Here is a 12750-nt window from a genome sequence, read left to right as displayed (position 1 = left end):
TGGACTGGGGGGTTGGGTGATCCTCTTTTAGGGGAGAAGAAAACCGAAGAGTTTTTTTTATTCCCTGTTTTTAATGAGTTGAGTGATTTATAAAAGGTAGTTCGTTAAAAGTATGGTGGCTAGGAGGACAATTTAGTGATCATTCTAAGGTATTTGTTTTTTCAATGTCTAAGTTATTTCAAGAAATAAATTTTTCTTCTGAATAAAGAGCATCAAAAATTACATAAATAAATCAAACCACTCCTATAATAGAAATAATTGAACCTAAAGAACTAATGGTATTTCAAGTAAGTAGACTATCTGGAAAGTCTCCATATCTTCTAAGCATTCCTGCTAATCCTAAGAAATGTTGTGGAAAGAAGGTTAAATTTACTCCTATAAAAGTAATTCAAAAATGAATTTTACCAAAAGTTTCATTAATAGCAAATCCAGAGATTTTTCCAAATCAAAAGTAAAATCCCCCAAACATAGCAAATACTGCACCTAATGATAAAACATAATGGAAATGAGCTACTACATAATATGTATCATGTAATAAAATGTCTAATGATCCATTAGCTAGAATCACGCCAGTTAAACCACCTAAGGTAAATAAAAATATAAAGCCGGTAGCTCATAACATAGGTGTAGATAAGTTAATTTTTCCTCCATACATTGTTGCTAGTCAACTGAAAATTTTCATTCCTGTAGGAACAGCAATAATCATAGTAGCTGCTGTAAAATAAGCTCTAGTATCAACATCCATACCTACAGTAAACATATGATGAGCTCAAACAATAAAACCTAAAAAGGCTATAGCTAATTGAGCATATATCATACCTAAATACCCAAAAACTTGGTTTTTTGAGCTGAAAATAGGAATAATCTGTGAAATAATCCCAAATTCTGGAATTATTAAAATATATACTTCTGGGTGACCAAAAAATCAAAATACATGCTGATATAAAACGGGATCTCCTCCTCCAGCTGGATCAAAGAAAGTAGTATTAAAATTTCTATCAGTCAATAACATAGTTATTGCTCCTGCTAAAACGGGAAGAGAAAGAAGTAATAAAAATGCCGTTATTAAAACAGATCATACAAATAAAGGAAGTTTATCAAATGTTAAACCTGGTGTTCTCATGTTGAAAATAGTTGTAATAAAGTTAATTGCTCCAGCAATTGAAGAAAATCCGGCACAGTGTAAACTAAAAATAGCTAAATCTACAGACCCCCCTGAATGAGCTAAAGGCCCAGATAAGGGAGGATAAACTGTTCAACCTGTTCCTGCTCCTTGTTCTACTAAAGATGAAGTTAAAAGTAGAATTAATGCAGGAGGAAGTAGTCAAAAACTTAAATTATTTAGTCTGGGAAAAGCCATGTCTGGTGCTCCTATATATATAGGCACAAATCAATTTCCATAACCTCCTATTAGGACTGGCATGACTAAAAAGAATATCATTACAAAAGCATGAGCTGTTACTATAACATTATATAAATGATCATCTTCTATTACTCTTCCTGGTGCCGAAAGTTCTATTGTAATTAACATACTTAAAGCAGTTCCTATCATTCCAGAAAATGCCCCAAAAATTATATATAAAGTTCCTATATCTTTGTGATTAGTTGAAAACATTCAACGTGTGATTCATTTATACACTTATCTTTTGAAAAAACAAGTAATTTTCTAATTTTCCTATTGCTGGAATTATTAATAAAAAATAAAAAAAATAAAATAAACTAGAAATTATACTGATTATTATATAAGGGTTTTCTATAGGTTTAGAACCTAATCAAGTTAATAAGATGAAATTTGCTATAAACATTCAATATAATAATTTTCCTATAGGTCTAAAAGTTAATGAAAAAAATTTATTAGTATGTAAAAATGGAATAGCAAATAAAATTATTATACTCAAAATTAAAGCTAAAACTCCTCCTAACTTGTTAGGAATTGATCTTAATATAGCATAAGCAAATAAAAAATATCATTCTGGCATTATATGAACAGGGGTTACTAATGAATTAGCGTTGATAAAATTTTCTGGATCACCTAGAGTATTAGTATAAAAAAGTACTATAAATAATAGAATAAATATTAATATAAAAAATCCATAAATATCTTTTATTGCAAAATACCAATGAAATGGTACTTTATCAAAATTACTATTAATTCCTAACGGATTACTAGATCCAACACTATGAATTAGTACTATATGAATTAGAATTAAAGATGCTAATACAAATAGAAATAGATAATGTAAACTAAAAAACCTACCTAAAGTGGCATTATTTACACTAAATCCGCCTCAAATTTATTGAACTATGTCATCCCCTATATAAGGAATTGCAGATAAAAAGTTTGTAATTACAGTAGCCCCCCAAAAAGACATTTGTCCTCAAGGCAATACATAACCTATAAAAGCAGTAATCATCATTACTATAAATATAATTATACCTGAAAATCAAATAGGTTTTTTTTGATAACCCCCATAGTATAAACTTTTGCCTATATGAATATAAACACAAATAAAGAATAAAGAAGCTCCGTTAGCATGAATTGATTTTAATAAAAATCCATAATTTACATCTCTGCATATATGAATTATTGATTTAAAAGCTAAAATTATATCTCCACAATAATGCATAGCTAAAAAAATTCCAGTAATTAATTGAATTGCAGAACACAATCCTAATAAGGATCCGAAATTTCATAAGTAATTTATATTTGATGGAGAAGGGAGATCGATTAAAGTAGAGTTAATATGTTTTATAAGACGATTGTTTTTTCTAATTCTCATTATATAGAAATATTAGTATAAGAACTAAATATTATGGAATCAATAAGTATGTTCGGATAAATCCATAACACAATAATAAACACTATTAATGGTAATAAACTTTGAAATTCAAAACCTATTATATCTAATGAAAATTTTAGATGAGGCGAACTAGAACCAAAAACATTCTATTGTAGACCCATAAAGAGTAAATTAGATTTATGAAAACCCCTAATAAAATTAATAAAATTATAAACAAAGAAAATTTAAAAGCTGAAATTATTTAAAATAATTCAGCTATAAAATTTAATATTAAAGGAAATGAAACATTAGCTAAAATTAAAGCAAATGTAATTATACTTAAGATAGTAATAGTTAAACCTCTAAAATATTTTATAATTCTAGAATGAAATCTAAAATACACAATTGAAGTGATAATGAATAAACCTGAACTGGATAAACCATGAGCAATCATCATTAACATTGACCCAACTAATCCTTCAATAGAATGTGAAAAAATACCTATAGTCACTAAACCCATATAAGAAACTGAAGAATAAGCAATTAAACGTTTTATTTCTATTTGACGACATGTAGTTAAAGCACCATAAACTATAGCTACGATATTCATTATAACAATCAATGGATAATAAAATTGAGAAGCCAATGGAAAAATTGGTTAACAAAACCTAATTATACCATAACCCCCTAATTTTAAAAGTATTCCTGCCAATAGAATTGAACCTGCTATTGGTGCTTCTACATGAGCTTGAGGAAGTCAAATATGAAATGGTACCATTGGTATTTTTACAGCTAAACCTACATAAAACCCTATAAATAATCAAAATTGAATATTATATGGAATTTTTATGATTAATAAATTTTCATAGTTAGTAGTTCCAGTTAGTGAGTATATTTTAAATATACTTATTAGCATTAATAAAGATCCTATCAAGGTGTAAAAAAAGAAATAAAAAGCAGCTTTAATTTTTTCCTCTCTATAACCTCATATACCAATCATAATAAATACAGGTATTAATATACTTTCAAACAAAATATAGAACATAAAATATCCAAAATAGAAAATACTGTAATTAATAAAATAACTGATATAAATAGCAATATATTAAATATACTTATTAGCATTAATAAAGATCCTATCAAGGTATAAAAAAAGAAATAAAAAGCAGCTTTGATTTTTTCCTCTCTATAACCTCATATACCAATCATAATAAATACAGGTATTAATATACTTTCAAACAAAATATAGAACATAAAATATCCAAAATAGAAAATACTGTAATTAATAAAATAACTGATATAAATAGCAATATATTAAATTCTTTTTTAAAATATTTTATAGATTTTAAGCTTATTAATATACATATAGGGATTAAAAAAATACTTAAGCCTATAAAAAATATAGATAAACCATCAACAGAAAGAATAGAATTATTTCAATTAATAAATATCGAATTAATTAATAATCAATTAAAATTTAAATAAAATTGAAAATTTAAGATTTTATGACTCAAGATAAAAAATATTATAAAATAAAATAATAATATTAAAGATCAAAACAAAGAAATATTAAAAATATTATTATTATTTCTTTGAACTAACAAGATATTTATTATACTTAAAAATGGAATTAATAAATGACGGGTTAAATACATCATTTATTAGATAAACCTCAAAAAGCCCATAATAAAGAATTAGTAATAATAATAAATGATAGACTTAAAGGTAGATAAGATTTTCACAATAAACCCATTAATTAATCATATCCTAATCTAGGAAAAGAAGTTCTAACTCAAATAAACAAAAAAACAAATACAATCATCTTTAAAAAGAAAATAATTATTTTCTATTATAATTAATTCTATTATAATTATTATTATAATTAATTCTATTTAATTATAATTAATTCTATTATAATTTCTATTATAATTAATAATTATAAATAAAGAAATAATTATTTCAATTTCCTAAAAATAAGATTACAAAAAAGCACTGGAAATATATTAACATGATTAGGAATAATTAACTTCTTTGAAAATAATTTTACACCGTCAGCTAAGGGTTGTAATAACCCATATATTCCTACCACATTAGGACCTTTTCTATTCTGACTATAACCTAAAATTTTTCTTTCTGCTAAGGTCAAATAGGCTTCAGAAATTAAAACTGGAACAATAATTGTCAAAAACTTAATAATTTCTAATATAATTAAATATATGTCTTTCATTATCCTTTTAATAAATTTAATAATTTTAAAGAAATAGATCCTTTTATTTTATAAAAAGCTACTATTATTGATAATCCAATAGCTGACTCAATAGCAGCAATGGTTATTATGTATATTGCTATTATTTGTCCTTCTAGAGAAAAATTAGTTAATGAACTTAATATAAAATTCATTGAAATAGATAATAATAAAATTTCTATACTAACTAGAATCAATATTATATTGCTTCTATTAATAATTATTCCAATAATACTTGCCGCGGTTTCGGCGGCATATTTTCAATGTTTAAGACATAGTTGAAGTTCAATGTTGTTAATGTACCAAAACATCTATTCCTTCCTTTATCTTTTGAATTGTTCTTGGCTCATTGACTACATTTTTTCTTTTAAATATTCCCAAAGTCTAACGGTGTCAAATCAATTGTGGCAGCCGATTAACATCGCAATGACGTGAGATAACACGGCAATTGAATTTCTCGCGCAAATGAGCAATTGTTTCGTTGGCTGTATGGCAAGTGACACTATTCTGTTAGAACCACACATCTTTCAAGTCCATTTTTCAATTTCTGGCCACAAGAAGTCCATTATCATTTTGCAATAGCAAGCACCATTCACGGTAACTGCTTGGCTGACCTCATATTTGAAGAAGTACAATCCGATGATGCCGCCAGCCACAAAACAGTTACTCTTTATGGATGTATTTGCTTTTCTTCAATCACTCAGGGATTCTCATTTGCTCAAATCGGCAAATATGCTTGTAAAATAATCCACTGAGATGGAAATGTGGATCGTCACTAAAAATGATGTTCTATATAAGTAAATTTACTTCTGTCTGTTAAAGCAACCATTCAGCGTAATTACAACGCTTGAAATGGCCAATAGGCTTCAGCTCTTGAGTCAATTGAAAGCGTGTGAATTGAAATCTTTATTCAAAATTCGCATTACCAATGTTTGTGAGATGTTCAATTGTACGGCGCGACAGCGAGTACAATTAGGCTCTTCTACCACATTATTGCAAACAAGATCAATATTTTCCGCAGAACGAACTGGGCAAGAATGCACTGGTGATTTCACATTTTCTACAGACCCGGTTTGCTGAAAGTTGAGCACAGTTTTCCCGATTATGGACACATTTTGTCAGTTATGCTGTGAAATTTTTATTAAACTATGAAAGTATTAAACTGTAAAAGTTTGTTAAAGCCTTTTACGAAAATGGGCGTTTAAATCAAAATGAAATGCATTTTGATTTAAACGCCCATTTTTTGTAAAAGGCTTTAACAAACTTAACGCGCCTAAATTGTGCACCTCTCCAAGGTTAAATTTGTCAATAGCTAAAACAAAGAAATACCAAATTAAGTTAGGCAAAAAATTTGATGTTGAGGTGTGACTCAAAATTAACACCCTGCATTATGGTAGGACCACCCTTTAGTTTACAAAGTAATGTTACCTACCGATAGTCTTATTGAATAATATACCTTAAAAATTAGCAACTTTAAAAACTAATAGATTACCTTGTCATAAAAAAAAACATTTAATTCAACCTATCACAGGCCTAATAATATTTAATGATATCATTAGTTCTGTGGTTGTCAAAACTTTCAGAGTCCCTTCATTAAAGCAATGTTTCTTGGTTTGTCACTCTCTCCAAATCAAACCTAACAGAAGTTAAAAAAAGACGGCAATTTTTACCGGTCAGAATTTTGTTTGCATATATTATCCAGAAATTATGTAGCGTGGTCGCAATGACGGGAGCGTCTTTTTAATGATACGAAAAGGTATGAATGGGAAAAGACTTTAAGAAAGAGCAAAAATAAAAGAAATAAAAGCTGATCGGATTGAAGTGAGTTAAAAATTGTTTTGATAAAAAGTAAGAATTGAACTGACAATATGATAAAAAGAGAAAAAAAGTGATAAAGAAAAAAAACATAAAAAATGGAATTTTGATTTTTGATTTGTATTTATATATATAAAAAAGAACTTTTAAAAAAAAAACTAAAATCATAGATAAACAAAAACAAAACAAAAAAAGTTAAGTCTTCTTTTTTCAATTAACTAATGTTAATTGAAAAAGAATACAAAAATATGTCTTAATTCCAAATTCAAACCCTTAAATTATGGGTTTAAAGAAAAGGAATTTCGTTTGTTGTTTGTTTATTTTTTTTTGTTTATAATTGTTAAATTTGGTTCATAAAAGGTCCTGCCTCCCTAATGATAATTATTATTTCATTTATTAAACACCCAATGTAATTTACAAGGTAAAAAAGAAAAATAAGAAAGTTATTTCTCGTGATTTTCACTTAAGAATTTTTTCTTCCAGAATTTGTTTAAAAATTCCTCTTTGCTCTTTCGCATTCCAGCACTCTATTGCATGTTTCAAAGTTTGTTCAACTTCGGAGGGAATTTCACTTTTAGAAAGTGCTATTTTTATCTTCTTTTTATTTTGAATTAAGTTTTGAAAATTTAGCATCCGAAAACGGCATAGGTCCTGAACATCGCCAACAAACGAATGTTTAAATAAGGGGTGTTTCAGTTGTGAAAAGATAATGTCTGAAGTTGTTTTATTATTAAGAAGACGAAGAATGTTTTTAGGATATTGAAAAATTCTAAAACAGCTGTATTTTATATATAAAAAGTATTTTATCGTTCAGTTCTATATTTTAAAAGGAATTACTTTGACAAACATGAATTGATAAGGTCATAAACATTAATGAACAGTTTTGCTTTTGAAGTTTTTGAAGTTTGTTGTTTTGAAATGAAAGATTTTACCTAAGGTGGTAGGCCTATGAAAAACATTTTTCAAGCATCAAATTTAGATTTACAATAATACTAAGCCGTTGTTAACAATAATTATGAAACTAAACATAAAATCCAAAAAATATATAAATAAGTGCCTCGCTTGCCTCGAAATTTTATTAAAAAGTGTGAAAAAAACGAAAACTTCAAGACACAATTTCTCAAAAATGACAATAAATCAAAACTCTAAATTTGGTAAGGTAGTTCTTCATATGTACAAAATTTATTTGTCTTAGGATTTGTCTTTTTTGCGGCATGCTTTCTTTATGAACAGACGTGTTTAAGCAGCGTAAGAAATAATAAAAAATAGTCTTAGTATTTTTGAGTTTTTAGTATTTATTTATCTTTAAAATCGGAATTTTTTTATCAAAATTAAATTAAAATGAGCAATGCTGATGTTGTTTCAATGGTAATGGTGAGAGAACTACTGAACTTACAAAAAGAGACGATATTGACGTTTTTTACAGAAACAGTTAAAATGATTAATATAAAGTTTGATTCAGTTCAAAAAAGCATTCAAGAAGTAAGAAAGGCTCTTGACGATATCAAAGCTGGCTTGACATTCGTTGATGATGCTTGCGACGATAAGGTTAAAAGTGTAAATGAAAAAATTAGTAAAGTTAAAGAAGAGTTATCCAGAGTGAAGATAATACAGGGAAAAATTTTGAAAGACAACAACGACCTAAAGCTAAAATCTGTTGATGCAGAGGATCGAAATCGAAGCAACAATTTGCGTATTGATGGTTTGCCTGAGAGTAGAGATGAAAAAGATTGGGAAAAAACCAAAGAAAATGTAAGGAAATTATTTGCTGAAAATCTTAATATCAAAAGAGAAATCAAAATAGAACGAGCGCATAGAGTGGGAGTTCTAAGTCATAAAAACTATTTTTTCGGGGAAAGAGAAAAAACTTATTAAACCCAAAATTATTACTTTATTAAATTCAAAAAAAATTCTGGGTGCTTTTTGACATCTTTAAATATTAGATTTGTTAAAATATATATCAAAATTTGTGATATATATATATATATATGTGTTATACATAGTTAAAGTTGTCTGACTTAGAACTTTTTTGTTTATATTTGTTAAGGATAATAACAAAAACCTTGTCTTTTGTATATTTATTCATTTTTTGTACCAAAAACTATTAAAAATCAAAGTTCAAACTATTACACATGTTAAATCACACAATGTATAAAAGGACCGATTACAAAGCCTTTGTAGACACCTCACTGGATATCGTGTTCCTCTTCCCCGTCATTCGCCTCGTCGGTTGTTGGCCAGCTCATGAGTTCATCATAAAAACCACTGAACTCATCCGGAACATATTGCATTTGCTTCCTAATATCCTGCAGTTTCACTCTTTTTTTCGGAACATTACCAAATGGGTAGCACACATTTTGCGGAAACTCGACGATGCGATCGACGACTTGAGACATCTTGTAAGTTTGGACCATCAGCCCATCAATGAGTGGCCAACAGACAATTACACCAGGAGAAGTCCCGTAAGTGAAGTGCATTAGAGAACTTAATCCAAAACTTATCCTTAGCAGGAACTTTCTTTCCCCGTGTTTCTTCCGAAATGCAAGATTTTTTGTAGAATGTTGGCCACCACTTTTGAAAATCTATAACATCTTCTGTTGCAACTTCTTTAACAGTAAACTTACCAGTAATAATAGAAGTAATGATAAGTTCAGTTATCTGGTGAACAGTGTATACCCTGTCATACTATTTCAGTTTTCTCTTTATTACAGCGAAGTCCCGATCACAAGGTAGGTACGAGTGACCTCTTATCGGGTAGTACTGCTCGATTCGATCAAATCGTCCAGTACCTTTTGAGAGCCAAAAAGACTCTGTTTGGTGCATGGTTTTTATTTTGGCCTCCACAGTTATCTGAGTAGACATGGACTTCAGTAAACTGTGGAGGAGCAGACATTAGATAATTGTACACAAAAGAGCACACCTCATCAGGGCTTTTTCTGGCTGTGCATTCATGGTAGAACAGATAGCTGTCTTAGGTAAAAGGTTTCCTGGACTGGTATTATCGGTAAAGGGATATTCTGCATGTAGTCAAATGCGATCGCTAAGACATGCGGTTCATTTATTTTTTTTTCCGGGTTGCTTTCATTTTGGAGTTTGTTGTAAAACTTTTTTGATCGACATTTGTGCAGCATCAGTTCAGCAGCAACATTTCTCTTTGCTGCATCATTGAGATGAGGGCTTCGTAATTTTAAATTAGGCTCCTCACAGGTGCAACAAGAGTCTATCTGGGGACGGCCAAATCTGTCCTTAAAGTAGCCTAGTAAAGTTGTCTTTAAAGTAGCCTAGAAAAAATTTGTAGCTACATTTTGCTTCAAAATGTTTTCCTTTAAACATTGAATACAAAATTTTGACATTTAGTCTAGCCATGGCCTAGTATAAATACACGGCCGGGTTTGTTGGTTTTTACGGAAAAAATTAGGAGGCCAGTTTTATTTGCTGTAATAAACGATATCTTTAAACAGAAGGCTTTGTTTTTCTTGTTATATATAATATTTTTTGATTATATATGAATTTTATCATGAGTTTAGTTATGAGGAACTTAATAATTTTGATGTTTTAAATAAGATTTTAATTAAGTAACAATATAAATACAATATTTAAATTAGACACATTTATAACAGCTTGTCGCTTTTGAGATATGATTATTTTTATTGTGCTTCAAAAATATAAGAATTACTTTTATTTTCAAGCCTAGAATTCTTAATACAAAGCCAAACAAGTGTGCAGTGATATACTGTTGCAGTGGATACAAAAGTAAATCATCAAATACAAATGTGAATACTCTAAAATTGACTTCAGAAACAACAGTTTATAACAAAGAAAATAGTGTTTTTGCGTTTCCTGATGCTCTTAAAAGACCTGAATTAAGAAAAAAATGGATTATGTTTGTTAATAGAAAAAATTGATTTCCTACAGAACATTCAGGTGTTTGTAGTGCACACTTTGATCCAAAATTTCTAAAGCACGGTGTTAGAATGACTCTTATTTATGATCTTCATCCGATACCAACTATTTATTCAAATGATGCAATAAAAAAAATTCCACCTTTTCTATTATTATCTATTCCAGGTCCATCCAGAAAATCTCTAACTAGATGTGCATTCAAGATGAATCAGATATTTTTATGGAAAAATGATTCTATCAAAGACCTAGAAATGTTAAATTCATCTTCAAGTCCTGTTGGCTTTATTTTCAAAAATATGACTCCCATGATTTATATTATCGTATTTTTAATGTGGCATCTATTGATAATGCTCCCTGTTAGCGATTCCACGGTTTAACAAAAAACATTTGACGTTTGACAAAAAACACGTAATTTTCATAAACTTTGCTTTGTTATATCTTTTTGTATGGTTAAGCCAGCGCCTTGAGGTTTTTTGCATCAGTTAGTGTTACTCAATTTCTTTCCAACCATATATAGAAAGTACTAAGCTTTGTATGGCTTCATTTATATATTACCCATATCTTGAGACCACTTTTCATAAAAAAACTTGCCGCGGAAACGTTTTTTTAAAACGAAGCTTTTGAAGGTAAGGATTCCTAAGATCTTAAACACATCTAATTTTTATGAAACTTTCCATATTTATTAAAAAAAAGGACGGGGAATCTAATCGAATCTAGGCGTTTTTTAACATTTATACAAAAAAATTTAGTTCTCAGCGTTTAAAAACTTCAAGGTTGATTTGTATAGAAAAAAAAGTGTTTTTGAAAAACGTCCAGGTGGAAATTGCAAGTTTAGCCTTTCCTCTATTTAAAACAAGTATTTACTTAAGTTTACCTAAAGAATTGGTACTTAGGATTTGCATATATAAATTATGTGAATATATATATGCTTTTGTTCGCGTATTTAATGACGTTATCTGTTTTGATTTTTGCGTTTGTTTTGGTTAGATTATGAAAATTAAATTGAAAGTGAAAGTATAATTCTTAAAATTTTAATCAAATGAAAATACATCTTTTACTTTTTCCCAGGTAAAAGGTCTGCATTCTTCAAGAAAGTTAAAATCTTGATTTTTACTATTTTAACTACAGGTTGCTCTTATTTATACTGATTTTTTCAAAACAAAAACCTAAAAATTCAACAAAAGCTTATGAAAATGGAGTTGTGTAAGAAATTCTTTATTTCTTTTTATATTTATTTGCCTCTATTTGTTTGTTGATTAAATACTATGAACTCTTGTAATAATTATTTTAATTCCTTTTTTTTAGGTGTTGACATTAACAATAGTCTCACCAAAATGGTTGCTCCATCTATAAGTCAAGAAAGTAAGTCAAAATTATAAATATTTTATTTTCTAAAACTAAGTAAATAAGTGAAAACCCTCAGTTGTAAAATAGATGATTCTGGTAAATCTCGTCAGTTGAACAAAAAACTTTTGGGCTATTTTATTTTCTTATAGTTGTTGGATCACTATGGAAAATTTAAAGTCAAATGTAATAATGGTTTAAAAGTTATTCTAAAGTTAATATGACACCAAAACTAAGTAAATAAGTTAAAACCCACAGTCTGTAAAATAGACAAATCTGGACAATCCCGACTGAATTAAATAAAAATATTTTGGTATTTTATTTTCTTATAGTTGTTGAATCAATATGGAAAATTTCAAGTCAAATGTAATAACGGTTCAAAAGTTATTCAAAAGTCAATATGATCCAAAAATACTCTCTTTTTCGGTGCCATGCAAATTTTCCATACCTAAGCCCTATACCTTTCGTCAAAAAATCATCAATTTTTGCACTACAAAAAATTCAATAACTTTGGATCCGCTTAACTTCAAAGGTCGAATGACCCCTCATTTTTTAAGTCAGGTCAAGCTCTATACGATGATATAAATTATATATGTTTTTTTAAATTATAAAAAAATCGTCTGGAATGGCTATCCTTGTATTGAATCAATACAAGTCGATTCT

General features: G+C 28.4%; 1 pseudogene; it reads right to left on the bottom strand.

The window, feature by feature from the left end:
- Window positions 1-1529: 1529 nt before the first annotated feature.
- On the bottom strand, window positions 1530-2780 carry LOC136090187 (cytochrome b-like; annotated as a pseudogene).
- Between the last annotated feature and the right edge of the window lie 9970 nt (window positions 2781-12750).

This window comes from Hydra vulgaris, chromosome 13, assembly GCF_038396675.1.
Source record: "Hydra vulgaris chromosome 13, alternate assembly HydraT2T_AEP".
Taxonomy (NCBI): domain Eukaryota; kingdom Metazoa; phylum Cnidaria; class Hydrozoa; order Anthoathecata; family Hydridae; genus Hydra; species Hydra vulgaris.
This window is presented reverse-complemented; position numbering and strand designations above follow the sequence as displayed.